This window comes from Canis aureus, chromosome 10 (genome assembly GCF_053574225.1).
Source record: "Canis aureus isolate CA01 chromosome 10, VMU_Caureus_v.1.0, whole genome shotgun sequence".
NCBI classification, from domain to species: Eukaryota; Metazoa; Chordata; class Mammalia; order Carnivora; family Canidae; genus Canis; species Canis aureus.
The window spans coordinates 74821065-74840874 of NC_135620.1; the positions used below are offsets into that span (position 1 = coordinate 74821065).

Consider the following 19810-nt stretch of genomic DNA (forward strand, 5'->3'; position numbering starts at 1 on the left):
GGATCTTAGGGTGACAAGGAAGGAATGGACCTTGCAGGCACGTCTGGCCCAGTTGCTTCCTTTTCTGCCTGGAGGTACTGAGATCCAGAGAGACAGACCTTCTCAAGGTCACACTAGAAATCTAAGGTTGTATTTTTCTATCACAAAAGCAGCCCACGCTCCTCCTTCCAGAGCCAGTCGGAAGCAAAGAGCAATAACAACAGTTTGTTGTGTGTTTGCAGAGACCCACCGAGCCCTCCGAGCTCACTCCCTCATCCCGACACTCATGACATAGGCAAGGTGGGCCTTTTTTCCCTCCGTTTCCCAGACAAGGCCACAGACATCCAGAGAGATAAAGCACCTCGGATTGAAATACTCTACATCTGATTCCTTTCATTTTCAAAAACATTTTCATACTATTTATTTTGTGTTTATTCTGCATATATTTATTGCACAAGGATCATGTGACAACTACAGTGCTCAAGCTAGAATCATAAAGCACATAAGGTTTGGTGCCTGCCCTCATGGATGTTGTGCTCTTTTTTTTTTTTTTTAATATTTCTTTATTTATAAACTGCAGGGAGCCCAATGCAGGACTTGATCCCAGATCCCTGGATCACGCCCTGAGCTGAAAGGCAGACACTCAACCATTGGGCCACCCAAGAGTCCCAATATGTTCTAATCAAGGAAGCAGATGTGAAGTCTGTGATCTCTACAGATGATTGTATAATTAAATTATCGATAAATGCAATGAAAGAAACAATCTTCATAAGAAAGGATCATAAGTGTTTTAATGATGGTCGTGGAGATGAGGACTGACTTGATCCAGTAGGTCAGGAGATATTTCTCTCAGAGGTGTTGGTAAGAAATGAGTGTTTTTTTTATTTTTTTTAATTTTTATTTATTTATGATAGTCACACAGAGAGAGAGAGAGAGAGGCAGAGACATAGGCAGAGGGAGAAGCAGGCTCCATGCACCGGGAGCCCGATGCAGGATTTGATCCCGGGTCTCCAGGATCGAGCCCTGGGCCAAAGGCAGGCGCTAAACTGCTATGCCACCCAGGGATCCCAGAAATGAGTGTTTTTTAAAGGAAAGAGAGCTGCAGGTGTAAATGCCTTGAGGCAAGAGGGAGCAAGTAGCATTGGAGTAGTAGATGAAATGCCAGAGTGAGTGGACCCTGCAGATATGGAGAGTGGAGACAGGTTGGTTGGGGGGCGGGTAAGATCATTGCAGGTCTTTGTAGACAAGGAGAAGGATTGCGACCTGCATTCAAAGACTAAGGAGAAGCTGCTGGAGGTTTTAAGTGGTGGAGCAAAATAATCAGATCTATGATTTTAAAAATGAAACCAAGCATGCTGCCTCTAGGTGGAGAACCCATCAGTAGGGCATCAAGTGACTATTGGCTGTCTTTGACGCAGGGGAGGCAGTGAGCATGGTGAGGAGTCGATAAATCTGCACTGCACTGTGGACACAGATTCAGTAAGATATTGTGATTGATGCCTGAGCTGGCAGAGGGAGGAGGGAATGCAAGGTGTCCAAAATGACTCCCAAGCTTCTGACATAAGAAATTAGGTGATTGGGGCTCCTGCGTAGTACAGGTGGTTGAGCGTCGGACTCTTGGATTTGGCTCAGGTTGTGATCTCAGGGTCATGAGGTCAAACTCCACATTGGGCTCTGAGCTCAGTTCAGAGTCTGCTTGGGATTCTCCCTCCCTCTTCCACTGCCCCTCCCATATGTGCTCTCTCTCTAAAAGAAATGAATAAATCTTAAAAAAAAAAAAAAAAAAAAGGAACTTAGGTGATTAAGGGAGATGAGAAACTTAAGAAGAAGCAGGAGGCTGGCAAGAGGTGAAGATTGCAGTTGGGGACAAGTGTCCGGAAGCGTCAGGGCAACGAGTGGTCATGAGCTTACATCCCAGAAGAGAGTCTGGACCAGAGGGATAAATGTGGCAGCCGCTGCATGGAGATGAAACGTAATCCTGGGAAGGGTGTGTGTTGCCCACAGAGGAAGCGAACAGTGAGAGACGAAGATCACGATAAAGCAAAGCAGAGAATCCAAGAGGGGAAGGGACCCAAGATCAAGGTCTGGGGAGCTGAGCATCTTAGGTAGAAAAGGAGGGGCTGGCAGAAGAAGCGGAGAATGGGTACAGCCAAGTGGGAGGAGAACAGGAGAGGATTCCAAGGACAGTGGCAGTGTTTTCCAGACGGTTGGGAGGTCAAGTGGAGTGAAGACCGCAGAGCCCACCTTACACTTGGCAACATGAAGTGGCTGCATTTGGGCTGAAGTGAGAAGCCAGAAAGCTGGAGGGAGGTGAAGATGGAATGACGCGGCGGGGAACAGAGACCGCATGCTCGACGGTGTTTTTGAGAACTTTATGGAGAAGCATAGAGAAACTTTCAGTAGCTGAAGGGACGTGTGTTCATTGTTACATTTGCTGCGTGACCGTAGGCGACTTGATTAACCCCTCCCGTTGACGCATCCGTGCAAAAAGGAAAACAATAGAGTGTGTTTGTAAACTGCTGAGAAGCCCGTAGAGAGGGAGATGGTGACGGAGAACAGAGGTTGGAAGACCCCTGGGGTTGGGGGGCGTAGGGGTTGGAGCGCGGGCAGGGGGTGGTCATTGTGGTCATTGGCAGGAAGAGGCTCTGCTCCTGCTGCACTGGACGGAAGAAGTCAAGGTAAGCGTGAGAGCGTTATAGGTAGGCTTCCCGCGTGAGTCCGTGAAAACCACTTTTTTAAAAAGATATTCCTTATTTATTCACGAGAGACACACAGAGAGAGGCAGAGACACAGGCAGAGGGAGAAGCAGGCTCCCTGCAGGGAGCCCGATGCGGGACTCGATCCCAGGACCCCGGGGTCACGGCCTGAGCTGAAGGCAGATGCTCAACCACTGAGCCCCCGGGGGCCCCTAGAACCACCTGTGATCCTAAGTCCAATAAGGATGGAAATCGGAGAAGGGAGCCACGTGAGAACTGAAAGCCCGAGATTTTCCTCCAGGCCGTGGGTGACCCAGAGTGTGGATGGAAGCCCCGGGCCAGCCGGCAGCCGCAGGGACCGCAGGGGGAGCGCGGCGACTTGGTGGCGGAGCCGTCAGCCCCTTGCCTGCAGGACTGTACACGAGCTGAGCCAGCCCCTTGCTGGGCCTGTCACACCCACGTCACATGCGCAGATCGCTCCTAAGGAGCAGGACACAGGGCTGGTCCCCCGGCTTGTAAAGCCATTTGTTTCACGACACATCGTCTCGGTCGCATGTTTCTGTGACATGATCCATTGGCAGATGGGCTGTTAAATGACACAGGGACCGTTGAGAACGGCTTTGAGAACGTGTCGTGTCACTCACGGGGAGACACTGCACACAGTGGACTCTGGATCAGGGAACCCGGGTTCGCGTCCCCACCCTGCCGGTTTCCCTCCTCTGAGTCTCAAACCCCAAATGACGGGTTTGGGCTACACTGGCTTTTCTTTTTTTTTTTTTTTTTAATTTTTATTTATTTATGATAGTCACATAGAGAGCGAGAGAGAGAGAGAGAGGCAGAGACACAGGCAGAGGGAGAAGCAGGCTCCATGCACCGGGAGCCCAACGTGGGATTCGATCCCGGATATCCAGGATCGCGCCCTGGCCCAAAGGCAGGCGCTAAACCGCTGCGCCACCCAGGGATCCCGTACACTGGCTTTTCCAGAGTGTTCTCTGACATAGTCATGGTTTGCTAAATCGGTTTTAAAAAGATTGTGATCAAAGATTGCAGAGAAATAGGGAGTTGAGAAGTTCCATGTGCTTTTTTTTCTTTTTGGGGGGATTTTTTTTTATGTTTGTGTTGTTTTCTTCTTTTTTGTAATCACGAGATAACCCAGAACTGTGACTACGCTAATTTGCATCGTGAATATTTGATCAAACAAGCATTTTTTTTTTTTTGTTAATGGAGGGTCTTATTGATCAAATCTTCTGGGAGCTGCTAGGCCAGTTACTGGGGATCCCTCCACACCTTCCAGGGCCTGCAACTGCAACTGTAAGGCGCCTGCTGGGTATCAGAGGAGGAGGGGAAGCTGCGAAAAGCTGAAAGGGCCAGACGAACTGATTTCCAGGACATTTCCCAGGCCCCTGCACTATGACAGGCATTATTTTTCTAGTTTTTCTTTCACTTGCCCTGGACTTGAAGAAGGTTAACGCTGGGGAGGAAAGGAGGGCAGGCCCCCTCGTTGGCTCTACTGGGTTAGCTTGGGGGCTATGCTGTATTTATTGTGCTGAACTGTATGTTTTCTCAGTGCAGGCGGCGGGTTTTAGCAATGCTCATGGGATTCATTCTTCTTGACACGTGATCACTGAGCTCCCACCCACATCCCTGTTAAATGCTGTCAAGCCTGGGCTGTAAAGTGTTACACTCCCGGGCCATCGAAGTGTTACACTCCCACTTTGGGCAACATTTCCGTAGAGAATGCTGGAGATTCCTCCCAGAGTCTCTAAATGGACCAAGTGTGGTCAGAGAAGTCTCTTCATCTTTCTTTTCGCGTCTCTGGTGCCCTCACACGGAGACTGAGGCAGTTATCTCACTCACCTTTCAGGGACCCTTCTGCCTTTAGCCCTTTTGAGTTCCAAGTGTGGGCAAGTCCTGACGGGCAAAGGTGAGGACACGATCATCCAGCAACTACAGAGTCACAATGTAGGAGATGTTGGGATGTACAGTCCACCTGTATCTTTTAAGTCTGATCAAAGAATAACTCACCCAAGAGGAGTTGGAAATTCTTGCGACAATAAGCACACTAAAATAAGGGCAAGAATCCTAGATTCTGGACCCTTCTCTCATCAGTTAATGTATGACTTGTAACAAATTGCTACGGACTGGCCCCCCCACCCCGACCCCAAAACCAGATTCCTATGCAGCAATCCTCAGCCCCAGTGTGGTGGTACTTGGAGGTAGGGCCTTTAGGGGATAATTAGGTTCTGAGGGTGGAGCCTTCATCAGTGGAACTCGTGCTCTTCGAAAAGAGATGCTGGAGGGCTCTCTTGGCCTCTCTGGTCATGGAGGAAACAAGAAGTCAGCAGTCGGCCACCGGAGGTGGACTCTCTCGCCAGGCACCAAACCTGCTGGCACCTTGATCTTGGACTTCAGCCTCAGGACAGTGAGAAAGAAATTTTTGTTGTCGTTAAGCCTCCCAGCCTATGGTATTGTGTCACAACTGCCAGAACCAACTAAAATACAAGATAATCCCGCCCTCTCTGAGCTTGTTCACACACTTGTAAAATGAGAGTCATGCCATGTGACTGCTAAGGTCCCCTATAGCCATTGAGCCATTGCATTCTGTAAATCTCTGACGTGAGTCCAGAGCTTGTTCTTGAAAGGATTTGGTAAATAAGAAAGAAGAGAAAGGCTCTTGCAGGCCAGAGGAACATCGGGCGGTGGGGCCTTAGGAACTGTGACGTGACCAAAGCTTTCTGATGGCTAGTAGAAAAGTAATAGAAAGAAGAGTAATATCTAACAACAATCAATAATGATCTACTCAGGGATTACTGTCCGTCACGTACACTTGATTATTCAACAGATACTCCTCGACACTTAGTCTGCGACAGGCTCTGTGCTAAGCTCAGTGGGTGCAGCCATGAACGGGAAAGAAATCATTCCTGTCCTCATGGCACCTGCATGTGTGCGCGTGTGCTGGGGCGGTGGGAATAGACACTAATCAATGGAATGAACGAGCAAGATGACTTGAAGAACTAAGATATTGGTGAGCAATACAGCCTGCATCACTAGAATAGCAACCCCAATAACATGAGGTTGTACAAGATTTAAAGTTTATTTTTAATCATATAACAGCCCAGACATAAGGAATCCGGGGCTGGTGTGATGATTCCACGCTGTCGGAAAACCTGGTTCTCTCTTCCTTTTTGTTCTCTCATCTCAACAGTATCTCCCCTGTCTGCTTGTTAGAGGTGAAGTCGGCGTTTCCATCTCTTAGCCAGGAGGAAGGAGAGGACGTGGCTTTTAAGAGTGAGGCTCAGAAGGGGCAGACTTCACGTCCACTCACATCACGTTGGCCAGAGCTTGTCACGTGGCGAGACCACCTGTCAGGGGACCTGGGAAATGTAGTCTTTATTCTGCAAAGCCACTCCTTAGCTAAAAATGAAGAGTTCTATGACTACAGACGTGAGGGAGAGTAGACACCGAGAAGTAACTAAGACTCGTATTCATAGATAAAGATAAATAATTCAAAGGGTAAATCAGCCAGATTAGCCTGGGTTATGCTGCAGTCATAACTGACCCCCAGGTCTTAAGTGTCGTAAGACATATTGTTGTTTATGCCACATCCTGGGTAGAGGATGGAGAAGGACAGTACCCCTCATCATCATCATATAGGGGCTCCTCTTGGGTACTGCCAGGTACCATGTCAGAGGGAAAAGATATGTCTGGAAGGTCTTGCCTTGGCAATCGGAAGCTCAGAAGGGGCGCCCAAGTGGCCTAGTCAGTTGAGCTCCCAACTCTTGATTTGGGGTCAGGTCATGATCTCAGGGGTCACAGGATCAAGCCCTGCATTGGACTCCACACTGAGCTGGACCCTGCTTGGGGTTCTCTCTCTCCCTCTCCCTCTGCCCATCCCCACTGCTCATGTGCTTGCATGCTCTCTCTCTCTCTCTCTCTAAAAATGAATAAATAAAAATCTTTAAAAGCTTAGAGAATAATTTCTATTACTTTCGCTGACAACTCATTGTCTAGAACTAGGTGCACAACTCCACCCAACAGCAAGAAACACTGAGTATCTTCCTGTCCAGTCCATAGAAAAAGGTAGAACCGAAAATGTTAGGTAAATAGCACTGCTCACGACTCTGAAGGGTAATGGGACAGAGTGGCTTGGTTAGGGGAGGGTCTGCTTCAAATGCGTGGCCACGGAAAGCCTTTCTGAGTAGTTATGGGACCTGAGACTTGACTAATGAGAAATAGGTTATAAGCATGTGAGAAATCTGTGGAAAGAGTACATTTAAAAAAAAAAAAAAAACCTCATTGTGGTTGATATGTTGGGGGCCAAAGGAGACACAAAGAGGTCAATTAGCATTGATTACCCCTCCAAGTAGCCCTAATAAGAAAGCATGATTACCTTCCCAGTTTTAGAGATGAGATTTACACAGAGAAGAACATAAATAACTTACCCCAAATCTACAGAGCTAGCAAATGGAAGCACCAGAATTTGAACTCAGGCCATATGCCTCTTGTGAAGCTTTAACCATCGAGTTCTACCCTCATCCTCAGGCCTGGAGTAGACTTTCTCCAGGGGAGGACAAGTTTAGGACTAGCTAATTAGAGCATCACATCAAAGGGGGCAGGGGAAGACACGATGCCAAAAGAACCCACCAGAAGCCTGCATAGCAACCCGGGATTGTCAAGAGACTTCTCAGGAAAAAAAATCTGTCTTGTGAGTAGATGCTTAAAGTGAAGACGGAGTGGGGGATACACATTCCTGGCAGAGAGAGCAGTGTGCAGTGTGTGCAAACACTCAAGGGCTTGAAATAGGGCTGCGGGGTGTGGCAAGGCAGGAGCCAAAAGGTTGGCTGGGGCCAGTTTCGCTCACCAACAAGAAAGAAGAAAACACATCAATTATTCACACTTCTTTCCAATTACAATCTCCATCACAAAGTGCTCCTGTCTTAGTCGAGCAGAGGCAGCTTCCCAAGTACGTCTGGAGATCATCGGAGCGGGGCAGCAACGCAGACCTGCTGGGGCCGAGACCGGCAAGCAGCAAGGGCCAGCCTTAAACTGGAATGGAATTTGGTTCAATCCCAGGGGCAAAGAGAAAAATAATCCACGAGTAAAACGCGGGGACTTGAAGCCCCCTCTGCGTCTTTCAGCTTTAGCAACTGCTGCTCTTGGCTGCTACGGCGAAGTCGAGACACGGATTGACAGCTGGAATCAGCCAACTTTGGGGCCATCCAACAAGAGCACGGAGTGAGGCATCTTTGGTCCCAGGAAGGTGCCACTAACATCGGAGGAATCTTCCAGAACATGGACTGGACTGAGAACCCCAGCAAGCTTACCTTGGCCTTCGAGGCTCTGTCCGGCCCACCTAACAGTAAGGAATTAGGTCCAGCTCCCTACCTGGCCTCATCTCCCACTGCTCCCCTCTGCTCTCCCGTCACTGAAGCCTGGCTGGCCTTCTGGTGGCTCCTTGACATTCCCCTTTGTCCCCATCTTCATGTCTTTGCCCTTGACCCCTTGCAACTGGAACACTTTCCCCCAGACAGTCACAGGACCCATTCTTCCACCAAATTGGAGTCTGCTCCAACTCTACATCTTCAGGGAAGCCCTCTCTGACCGCCTCACCCCCTCCACATCCACTAACTAGATTAATATCTTTGGTGCTTTTGCGTCATTTCTTGGTCTTCATGAGGCTTGCCACTCCCGACAGTACAGCGTACCTGTGTTTGTTTGTTTGTCTCGCCATGGATACAGTCGCCATGCAGACACTGTCTACCATTTCTACCTCTATATTCCCAGGATTTAGAACAGTGCCTGTCACATGAACAGCACCCGTTAAGTATCCGTGGGCTCAATGACGCTAATGGCAGAAACGTGTGCGGAGACTTGATCCAAAGGGAACATAAAAACAACACAGTTACTGGAACTGGAGCAAAATGAGCCCTGGAATGAAGCCCAGTGAGGGAAGCCCCTCGGTGGCTGGCCTGAGGCTCCTCCCATGGGTTGTCCCTGGCGCTGGGCACAGCCGTGTCCTGAGAGGATCCCTCCTATGGATGGAGATTGGACGCGCGCGTGTCTAAGCTGCATGACTGCGATTCTCCTCTGTACGTCTTCCTGAGTCCAATTCACCTCTGGGGGTAGAGTGAGAACCCACCCCGCTGCGGGTAGAAACCTCTGGGGGTACCTCTGGGGTACCTGAAACCTCTGGGTGTAGAGTGAGGACCCATCCTGCTGGGGTTAGAAACCTCTGGGGGTACCTCTGGGGTACCTGAAACCTCTGAGGGTAGAGTGAGGACCCATCCCGCTGCCAAAATCTATCAGCAACACTGCCTCGCCACCACCCATCTATTCCTACAGGACCCTTACTTCTGGGTGTAGGGCTCCTTGGCAAGAGACAGCTGTGATCATAAACATTAAAGAACGTGGAGCCAGGGAAGCTGCTGGCTTCCTCCCCTGGTGCGTCACCAGGCCAGCCTGTGGTGGGCTGAGGGCCTGCCGGCCAGCTTGCTATTCCCATGCAGGGCAGGTTGTGTCCAGGTCACAGCAACGAGCATCCCGACCACATACCTTGACAAGCACCGCAGCTCACTAGGATGATTACGCTCTCCAGAGGCCTCTTGGCTCAAGTCTGTGAAATGCACTGTGGCCACCCTTGGCTTGTGGAGGTGCCACCCCCTGACTCCTGCCTCCCCTGGCCCATACAACCAAGGAACAATGACGGGAAATCGATGGCAATTGTACAGCATATACAATACGCCTGAGAGACTTCTGGATTTGGGGAGCCGGCATGAAGGCTCTGGTCCTCCTTCTGCCTCTGATTTGCCTTGAGACCGAAGGAGCATCACTGGCGATCCCAGAGTTCAGTTTCTCCTCCGTAAAACGAGGCCGAGAGTGCCCGATTTACCTCTCCCCACACTGTTATAAAGATTACTTGCGAACTTAATTCTTACGTTGAGCACTGATCAGCAGTTATGACCACGTGAGGGGAGAGAGGGCGCAAGGGGTCAATGGGCTACCATTTGCCTTTTCCTCCCGAGTATAGACTATTATTATCTAACGCTTTCATCATAAGAATAATACCTCCTCATTACAGAGACTTTCAGATTTAAATTCCTGGGTAGAGCAATTTATATCAATGTCTTTAAAAAAATTGCATTGGCCACTGATCCAAACCAACTTCCCTCCTGCGAACTCTACTTCCTTCCACCGTCCACACAAGCCTTCGTTCTAGTGTCAGATAGTTGGTGCGATAAGGTCATTACACTAATATGTGGGTATTAAATATGCTGTACCTCCTCCAGCTACCACATGTGTATCTTAATAGAATTAAAAAAAAAAAAAAAAACATCATCCAAGGAACAGGACGAATGGTGGACTTTCAGGCACAGTGATCTCGTGATTGGGAATTCAAGGAAGGTGGTCCGCTGCAAGTGTCACATCTTTATTCCTCAAAGTAAATTCAGTTTCAGGGGAATCACGGCCAGAGAACTTCGCTGCCATTCCTTCTGCCACTAGGCTCAGAGACTTGACGCTTCCCTTTCTCCGTGTACCTACCACAGCCCAGACGGGAACTATTTTGGAAAGCCAGCGTCAGAGGACGACAAGCTTGGTTATTCATGAGAAGGTGGAGAGGTGATTAAAATCGGGCACATCATTTTTCCCACAGTCCTCTTCACTTGCTGATTTCTAGTGGCTCCTGGCTTGCAACCTCAGACTCTACTAATTCTGGAAATACGGAATAGTGAGATAAATGCTGACCAGGGAGTCGGACGACCTGGCTTGGAAGCCCGGCTCTGCCACTTGCTTGACCTTCTCAAAGTCACTGAGTTTCTATCACCTCCTGCACCACACTTGCCTTTGCTGGGCTTTCACTCTCTCCCTATACAAGGAGCAGGGTCGGGGGTGGGGGGAGGTGAGGTCCGTACCTTTCCTAGTACTATGATTCAATACATTCTCGATTGATTTTATTTCAATTAATCCTGATTCAATCCAGTTTGCTACATTTCAATTCAATTATTTCCATTTAATCTTGCGATTCCATTTCATTCAGTTCAAGTCAATTCAAATAAAGTAAATTCCGCTGACTCCAATTGGATCCACTATTTCCTGGTGTCCTGAGTAATTTCTAGAGCTTGAGAGTCTAGGACCGGGCCGGGGGAAGGGCATGAAGGGGCAGGCAGGAAAGCCTCTGTAGCCCTGGCCCAGGTCTGAGTGAGGTGACCACTGGAATGCCCTTGGGCTTTAGAGAAGAAAGAATGGAGCATCGGAAAGAGGGTAGAATTGGGATTGCAGCGTGGCCTTGTGAGACCTGAGATGCCCTGCACTCATAACAGGCAATGGGTAAAACACTCTTGAATGAATGAATGGGAATTCCAGTGAATATAAACATCTCCTCCTTTCTCCAGATCCAGCTTTCTCTGTGACCTTGGCTGAGTCACATCACCTCCTTATTCTTGTGAGAGAAGGGCCGGTATTGCACTGGGCCGTCCAGATCGAAACCCCATGCCTGGGATTCCATGAGTCGTCCTGCTGTCTCCTGGCCAAGCTCCGAGTGCTCCTCCGAGGAACTGAGCTGAGAGAACAATGCCCCATGATTGGCTCTGGTGCGTCCCCAAGGGCAGAGCAGCAGGTGAGCAGGGGAGCCCTGATTGCAGGGCCCGTGATGAGCTGAGAGGGATTGATTAGCTTGAGCTCCTTAAGTCAAGTGGCTCCAAAGTTCCCCCAGTGTGCACATCCCTGCCCTTGGCCCTGTCCCTAGGGCCGCATGTTGTGTCCCCAGCAGCAGGCAACCTCTTCCATCTAACAGTCTCCTTTGTTTTCCCTTCCATGAATTGGGGTTTAAGGAGTTAAAAAAGAAAGAAGGGAAACACCTAGGGCATTAAATCCACACAAGGACCCCCTGTGAGTGGTTGTTACTACTCCCAGTTTATGGATGACTCAACCAACGCTCAGAGAGGGAGGTCAATGACCCAAAGTCACACAGGCAATAACTGCCAAAATCTTCAAATCTTCAAAGCCAGAGAGGTGATATATGAACAATAGGGTAGCAGGTGCATGCATGCCAGTTCCCTTCTCCCTCAGTCTCTGGTACACCCTTGACCCTCTATTTCCATGGCCTTTGGGTGCTGGTCAGCCAGCCACCCTGGGTTCACTCCCAGACCAGAGCCGGATCAGTCCAGGAAGCAGGGTGCAGTTCTGAACGGTGGTCCATCCTGCTAGGCCAGAGGCCATGCCCTATTTGGTCCTAAATAGGCCACATCCCAAGTCTAATGCGACAGCAGCAAGCAAGCAAGGCCCTGCATGAAAGCAAGAAGAAGGTGGGGTCAGTGGGCAAGTTGCTTTCTCGGGCCTCCCAGCGTCCTGCACCCCATGCACCCAGTTGTGAAGGGTCAATGCCTAAGGGACACTAATCAGAATACACAAAACCAAAGTCCTCTCTCTTCAAGGCCGGGATGGCTGGACAACAGAGAATGGGGACTATCAGATTATCCTATCCATCCTAGAGTTACTTACTCCCTCATCTCACCTTGGTAATTTGGTTCTTTGAGCAAGCTAAACAAATTTAAGATCCTTAAGGAGAAAAGAAGGGGAAAAACAACCAGTGTTGATGAAGTACATCCTATGGTGGTCCTCCAACCTGGAGTGTGTGTAAGAATCCCCTGGGGTGAGTCAAGAAAAGGCTGATTTGAGAGCTCCCTTCCAGGGATTCTCATTCATTCGTCCCTGTGTTCTTTTATTTCTGTTTATCAAGCACGGTTCTAGGGGCTGGAGGCAGAGAAGCACCACATCTCTACTCTCGCGGCATTTCCAGGAAAGAAAATGGGGAAAACAGGCAGTAAAAAATGAAGCAGCGTACTGTATGTATATCAGGTGATAAAAGCCATAGGGAAACATGGAGCAAAATAAGGGTTGAAGGAACCCTCGTAGGAGTCGATGGAGGGTCTGTATTTTAAACAGGTGCAGCAGGGCGGTCTAACGCCGGAGTCCTCGGACACCATGAAAAACACAGGCCTACTCCAAGTCCAAATCTCCACATGGAGGTTTCATTTAATACTCACACCAGTTAGGATGGTTATGGTTGTCACTACTCACACTTAACAGATGGGAAGACTGAGGTTCAAAGAGAAAAATCTGTCAGAAGTATCCCAGTTACTAAGAAGCAGAGTCTGGCTTCAGAGTGTGCTCGTTTCCTTTCACATCACATTAAGGAATGGGGACAGCTGCGGGCAGGACGGCTGGCTTCAGAGCTGCATCCCTGCATCATCCCTAATGTCACTCCTTCCGTTTGCAAAGCCCCTTCTGGCCCTTTGTCTCCTCGGAGGCTCACCACCCTGGGGAGGAGGGTGCGGCCCCTGCTCTCCCCCTCCATGACTCCTCCACCTCAGGCACTGACCCCCCAGCCCTGCAGGGACCCACTAACCTCACCCATGACTGGCCTGATTAGGTACATCCACCCCGGAAACAGGGAATGGTCTCGCTGGCCCTCTCAAGGTGATTCTCGGGACCCGTGTGCCCAGATTGAGTGTGAGGCTTTCCCTATCCCTGTTGGGTTACCCAGTAGATACAACTGGCTGTTGGTCTGGGTTCCCTGAGCCCCAGCCTGCCTCATCTACTTCCCGGGTGGCTCAGACCTTCCCCTGCACTCTCTGTTTCCATCTGAGGAGCTTCTCCAAGCGGGTAGACCGCATCTGCTGAGGATAACGATAGCAGCAATGATAAAAATACTGTAAACACTTAGGACAGCGGTGGCCACATAGCAAGGGCTCAGTAAATATGTGTTTAATGAATGACAAAGAGCTATAACTAACTCTAATACGTGCGTACTATGCTCCAGGCGCCACGTGGGAGCTTTCTCCTTGACTTCTCACAAGAGTCCCAGTTCACGTAAAAGTGAACCGAAACTTAGAAAGGCCAAGTTACTGGCTCAGGTTCACAGAGTTGGGAAACAATCCAGCTTGTGTTTGACCCCATGTCTGTCTGATCCTAAAACCCATGCCTTCCACCACCATCCATCATCAGGAAACAAGACTCAGTGGTCATAATCGGCTCCCTCGTCAGCCTCGCCCATCACCCATGTCTAGAAGCCCCCGCGGCATTACAGGATATGCTAGATGAGGTCGTCTCGAATAGTGTTGACTCAGATCAAGATGCACTTTCCCCACCACTTCAGCCACTATTCATCAGACTCTTGGGAAGCTCATTGTTAGGCCGACCATAGAGCCGATGAGCTGCCTTTGGCCCTGATCCCATCAGATTCTTCAGTCTTTATCAATCTAGCCGATGTCTCAGCATAGATCACAGCTCATCCCGTTGACGGTGGTTTCAGAGCATGGCTGCAAACATCTTTAAAACTCCATCCATGAGAGGTGGAGCCACGTGCCTTGCCCCTCTAATCTGAGGAGGCCTACGGCTGCTTTGACCAGATTGCAGGAAGTGGTGTTGCTGCGTGATTTCTAAGGCGGGGTCATAAAAGGCCACCTAGCTTCTACTGTTTCACTAGAACATTCACTCTTGGAGCCCCTGTGCTGACAAGGAACAGTCCACATACCCGGGAGCCCCCCTGCTGTGAGGGCGCCTGGTCCACGGGGAGAGTTAAATATGGGTGATCTGGTGAGCAGTATCAGAACGAGACCAGCCTGTGAGTCACCCCAGCTCAGGGGCTAGACCAGCCTCTAGACTTCTTGAGTCTTCCCAGCCGAGGCTCCAGACCCTGTGAAGCAGAGACAAGCATCCGCGTGTACCCTGCCCAACTTCCTTCCCCACAGAATCCAGAAGCATGGTACAAGGGTGGTTGTCTTCGGTTACTAAGTTGTGAGGTGGGGTGGTACCCAGCAACGGACAACGGGAACGCCGTCTACATAGCCGGGGCCAGCTGAGGAGCTAAAGGCTAAGGGCACAGGAGTCACATAGCACTGGGGTTGAATTCTAGATGAGGCCACCTTCCAGACCAGGCAAGTTATTTCACGCCTTTGAACTTTACCCGTCTCATCCCCCCAGTAGTAATAACGATGGTACTGCGGTCCAAGAGCTATTGCACGGTTAAGCGAGAGGATGTGGGGGGACCTTCACTGGCTCTGGCCATTGTCATGGGACATCTCAGCGAGTGCAGTTATTACGCTAACACCTTGCAGAGGAGGAATCCAAACTCCGAGAAGTGAAATGACTCCCCCAAGGTGACACGACTGACCGGGCCTCTAAACTTCATTGCTAGCGCTTCAGAGCCTCGGCGCCAGGGACATGGTGAGTTCCCGGCTGAGCCGAGTCATTTTCAAGGGGCTTGGGAAGGGAGGGAAATAGCACTGATCTTTTGGCCCCTAGAAAGCACCTAAGGAGACACAGATGAACTTCTCTTCCTGCACGCCCACTGTCGAGAGCCCCGAGTACCAAATTAGAGGGACGTCTTCCCAACATATTCCCAAACCAGTTTCCCTTAAAGCAAAACTAAAAAAAAAAAAAAAAAAAGATGTGATACTCTAAATGTCATCCTTTCCCGTGCTGGTAAGCAGCTTATTTAGCCCAGTGTGTGGCCACCTTAAGAGCCAGGAGGAGAGAACCTGCTGCTGGAGTTATCTCTGGGAGCACAGGGCAGGGGTGTTGACTGAGTCCCTGGGATGCTGGGGAGAGAGAGGTAGGGGAGGTGGCAGGGGAGGGTGAGAAGAGGGATAGGCATGCATTTTCCTTTCCTTTTTTTTTTTTTTTGCTCTTTCTATTATTTATTTATTTATTTATTTATTTATTTATTTATTTTGTTTCTATTTTTTTGTTTTTTTAAATAAATTTATTTTTAAATAAATAAATCAATTTATCAACATACAGAATAACACTCAGTGTTCATCCTGTCAAGTGCCCACCTCAGTGCCCGCCACCCAGTCACCCCCACCCCCACCCACCTCCCCTTCCACCACCCCTAGTTCGTTTCCCAGAGTTAGGAGTCTTTCATGTTCTGTCTCCCCTTCTGATATTTCCCACTTTTTTTTTTTTTTTTCTGCGCGGAGATGCTAGAGGCTCAGAATATGACAGTGGAAGGAGGCGATGTATTCTGTTCAACTCCCAACATTTTACAGATAAGAAAACCTTGGAGGTCCAAGGACCTTGGATGGATGTGGACAAGGGCAGCTCCTAAAACCAACAATCCACTTGCATGAACTGGCTTTAGAGAGATTCCTTAAGTAGCCCAACCACATACGCCCGGGGTCTCTGCAGCACAGGTGGCGTCTCTCTTGTACGGATGAGCAAACCGAGGCTGAGAAGATGAGCATCTCACTGGAGCTCACGCAGGAAGTTGGCCTGAGAGCTCAGCTTACAGCCTGGTCAGCGGAGCCTGGGTTTTATCTTCCTGAGCAAGAGACTAACTCACTACTTTACTGCCCAGAAATTCACAGGTCAGGAGTGTCTTTCCTCTGTAATAACTGGATGTGTCAGTTATCACAGAGTTAGAGACGCGTGTGCCCGTGGAGGCTGGGAAAACAGGAAAAGGTGTGATAATTAAATAGAAAAGATGAATTCTTTTATTAGAAACGATCACTTCTCCTACAAGAAGAAACCGATGTCCCAAAGGGTAGAGCAACTTTCTGGTTAATGGAAGGGATAAAGCTGTATAAAGAAAGGGACAAGAGCTTGGGATATCAGTGGACGCACATGGCCCTGCCAGGCTAGATGTCTACCAGTCGAGCGTCCTCACTTAGATTACCTTGGTTTCCTCGTGTAGAAGTTAGGAGTAAACATTACCTTGCCATATGCTTGCCTTAAGGATTAAACACACAACAGCTAGCATGTAGGAGGACTTCCATGCTTTTCTTCCTAAAAGGAAGACCCAAGACTCAAAATAGTGTTCTTTAATCCCAGCTTCTTTGGAAAATTGAGATTTCTTTTTTTATTATTTTTATTTTTTTTAAGGTTGTATTTATTTATTCATGAAAGACACAGAGAGAGAGAGAGGCAGAGACACAGGCAGAGGGAGAAGCAGGCTCCCTGTGGGAACTCGATCACAGGACCCCCGGACTCGATCCCAGGACCCCGGGGTCCCCCCCTGAGCTGAAGGCAAACACTCAGCTGCTGAGCCACCCAGGTGCCCCCCAAAATTGGGATTTCTGGAGGAGACTATGTAACAACCTTGTGGGTCCCTGTTTCCTATCTTTTGAGGTAGATATACCAGGTGAAGCAGCCGCCCAGCTCACAATGCCATCATCCCCACTTTAGGGGTCTCCTCAGGGGATAGCAGTGGGACCCTGAAGGCCATGCCCCAACCCCTGGCCCTAGCAAGTTGGCCCAGAGGGAGCTCCTGCGTCTAAGCCCCTGGATTTGCACACCAGAACGAAAGGAAGAGATGGAGTGTCTTCCTGGTGGCAGTCATGGGACACGACTGATGAGAACCACAGGGAGCCACACTCTGTGCCTCAGGGAGGAAGGCAGTAGAAGAGAACGGAGGGCATATTCAGGGATGAGAGGGGCAGGAGAGCCGCCAGTCTGTGATCCAGCTCTGGTCGTCACCCACAGCTGGCAAGATGTCCCTGGGTCCTTCCAGGAAGTTACTTCCCTCTTGCCTAGGATTTCTTCCCATTGGGTTGAATTGGTCGATGGTTAAGCCCTCCCTTCCCTTCGAGCAGCTGTAATTCTCTGATGCGGACTAAAAGACCAACTGCTACTCTCGTCCCAAAATCCAAGACTGGAAGAAAGGGAGACTTTGTAGACCCCACGGTAATACGCCCGAGATAAAGAACGTCTGAGAGAGCCCTCGCATCCACCTCCCTTGGGCAGCCCCCCTCCCGAACCTAAGAGCACAAGGAACACCTTTCCCCTGCAGTTAAACAGCATCTCAAACATTTTAGTGCTGCTTGTTGTATAGGAAACTTAGAAGACTCCTACCTGGAGGTGTTTTCCTTTTTGCCGTCTTTCTAGAACCTGGTATCCTTGCCCTTCCTGGCTTACACCTGCAGCCTTCTTCACGGAGTCCACCTCTGGAAGAACCTGTCCCATCCGCAATCTGTTGTCAATCAAGCTTCAGAGCAAGAGTTGCAAATTCCAGGGTCCTCACTCCCTCCTCACCCTCCCCCTGAAGCTAGAGCTCACCAGGGACTACCCTCCTCCCCACTCTAGGGATCTCCCAGTACCTGCATGGGGTGCTCCCAATGTAGGAAACCCTGCAATCTGGTTCACCGAGCACTACTTTCAGCACCTGCAGTGAGCCGGGTGTAGGGATATGTACTGGGGAGGAAATAAAAGTGGAACATAGGTGACCGCTGACCCCTCGCAGGTCCCCATTCGGGTCGGCAGGAGGCCACAGACACAAATAGTGGGGATCTGCTAGGGGATGTGTCATCATCCAGGTGGGAACTGAGTTATCCGAGCAAAGGGAAGGGCAGATTGCCGGCAGGACTCCTGGGAGGGCTTGGCTGAGGTCAGCGGAGCCGCGTCTTTGATCCACCGGCCACCTCAGGGCTCTGTAGCTTCGGGCAAGCGAAGTGTCCCTGGCGTGTCAGGTTCCTCCTCTGTCAGATGGCAAAGATAGCGATTCCCCCACAGACCTGTACGGCTTAAGTGACGTCATACACGAAAAGTACCTGAACCAGTCAGTGGAGGGTCAGATTGTGTGCTCGATTCTTTAAGCAAACTGAAGGCTAACAGTCTATCTCACATTTGACACTGAAAAATGTAAAAAGCATCCTTCATTCGTGGCACACGTGAAGGACGTGGGTGGCATTTGGCCCTCAGGCCGTGGCCTGCCAAGCCCTGCTCCGGGAGCAGGCCAGAGGCTGGGCTGTGGAGGATACCACGGGCCTCGCCCAGCAGGCTGCACAACTCCAGGTGGGGATGTGCCACTTTGAGTTTGCTTGTGACAGAGCAACGTGCAGCACCGACTGGGGGCGAAGGGGGCGAGTCTAGGCTGACAGTCCAAACACAGGATTACGAGCATGGCTACCGAGGTGGTCCGTGTGCGGCGACACAAAGGATGAAGGTGCTGGGAGATCCCTAGGGGCAAAATGAGTGCAACTGGCTGTCTGGATTGAGGCGGTGATGGGAAGGAGGGACCGAACACCCCATGCATCTGCTTATCCGGTGACGGATGCACCTCCACATAGAGTGGAAGTGAGCGCTCCATCCCCAGAAGCAATCAAACAGCATGGATTCCAGCCTCGCAGGCGTTCTGTGGACGGAGTGGATGGAGAGAGGGGCAGATAAAGCCTCGCCTTGCTCCTGGGGTCCACGATCCTCTTTATCAATCGAACAGGAGCAAACAAACGATTTGTTTAGTCAATGATGGATAGAGACAAACCTCACCCCTCAATACAAATCACCTTAATTTCACAGAAAGCTGTCTATTTTCTGAAGTGTTCACATCCATTATCTCTCTGGGGGCCCGGAAAAGGACTCTGCAACGTGAAAAAATGCTAGACGAACGTGCAATTGTGTTATTATGGCCATTATTATTTTTAAAACAAGCTGCAATCCAGTATAAGAATTCTCCATTTGATTTCAAACGTAGCGCTGTCCCTCTGACTTGGGCCCAGCGAAGAATTCATTTCTCTACCCTCCTCACCTCTTGGACAACACCTGGCACATCGTAATCACAGCCATATTCCTAGCAAGAGTGGAAAAAAAAAAAAAAAAAGAAGACGAAGAAAAGAAAAAAGTGTGAGATCCTAAGCATGGGGACCCAGCTCAGAAAGCATTCATCCCCCAGCGGTCACCATTCACCATGCGCCCTGGGGGGCAGGCATGTCAGGCCCCCTGGTGTGGCCCTTTCCCAGAGGAGAAAGTCGAGGCCCAGCCAACCCCAGCGGGTCCGCCCAAGGTCACAGGGTCAGAGCTGTGACTCCAGCCACCACCCCTCCCCCCGCCCACTGGACGCGGGACGGAGCTCGCTGCAGGGGGCGGACCCCCGGGCTCCGGGCTGCAGCAGGTGGTTGGTCGACCGCGACTCCATGGGAGGGTCGCCCCCAGGCGCGGTGCTGGGGTGTCGGGGCGGCCGCTGCGGCCACGGGCCAGCAGAGGGCACTGCGGGCGCCTCCGGCCCCTCCGCCCGCGCTCGGGAAGCCGGGGCCACCGGCTGTGCGCGCGTCCGTCCGCGGGAGGGAGGGAGGGAGGGAGGGAGGGAGGCGGCGGCCCGGGCTCAGCCAAGCGGGGGCATCGCCCGTCACCCCGAGGGACCT

The 19810-nt window shown here is 50.4% G+C and overlaps 1 long non-coding RNA gene across 1 annotated transcript; it reads left to right on the forward strand.

Annotated features, from left to right (window-relative positions):
• The first annotated feature begins 8442 nt into the window (after nucleotides 1-8442).
• On the forward strand, nucleotides 8443-19296 carry LOC144322744 (uncharacterized). The gene is made up of 4 exons (XR_013388385.1): nucleotides 8443-8764; nucleotides 11066-11289; nucleotides 12412-14900; nucleotides 15656-19296. It is a non-coding gene; the product is annotated as an uncharacterized LOC144322744 (long non-coding RNA).
• Nucleotides 19297-19810: the final 514 nt, after the last annotated feature.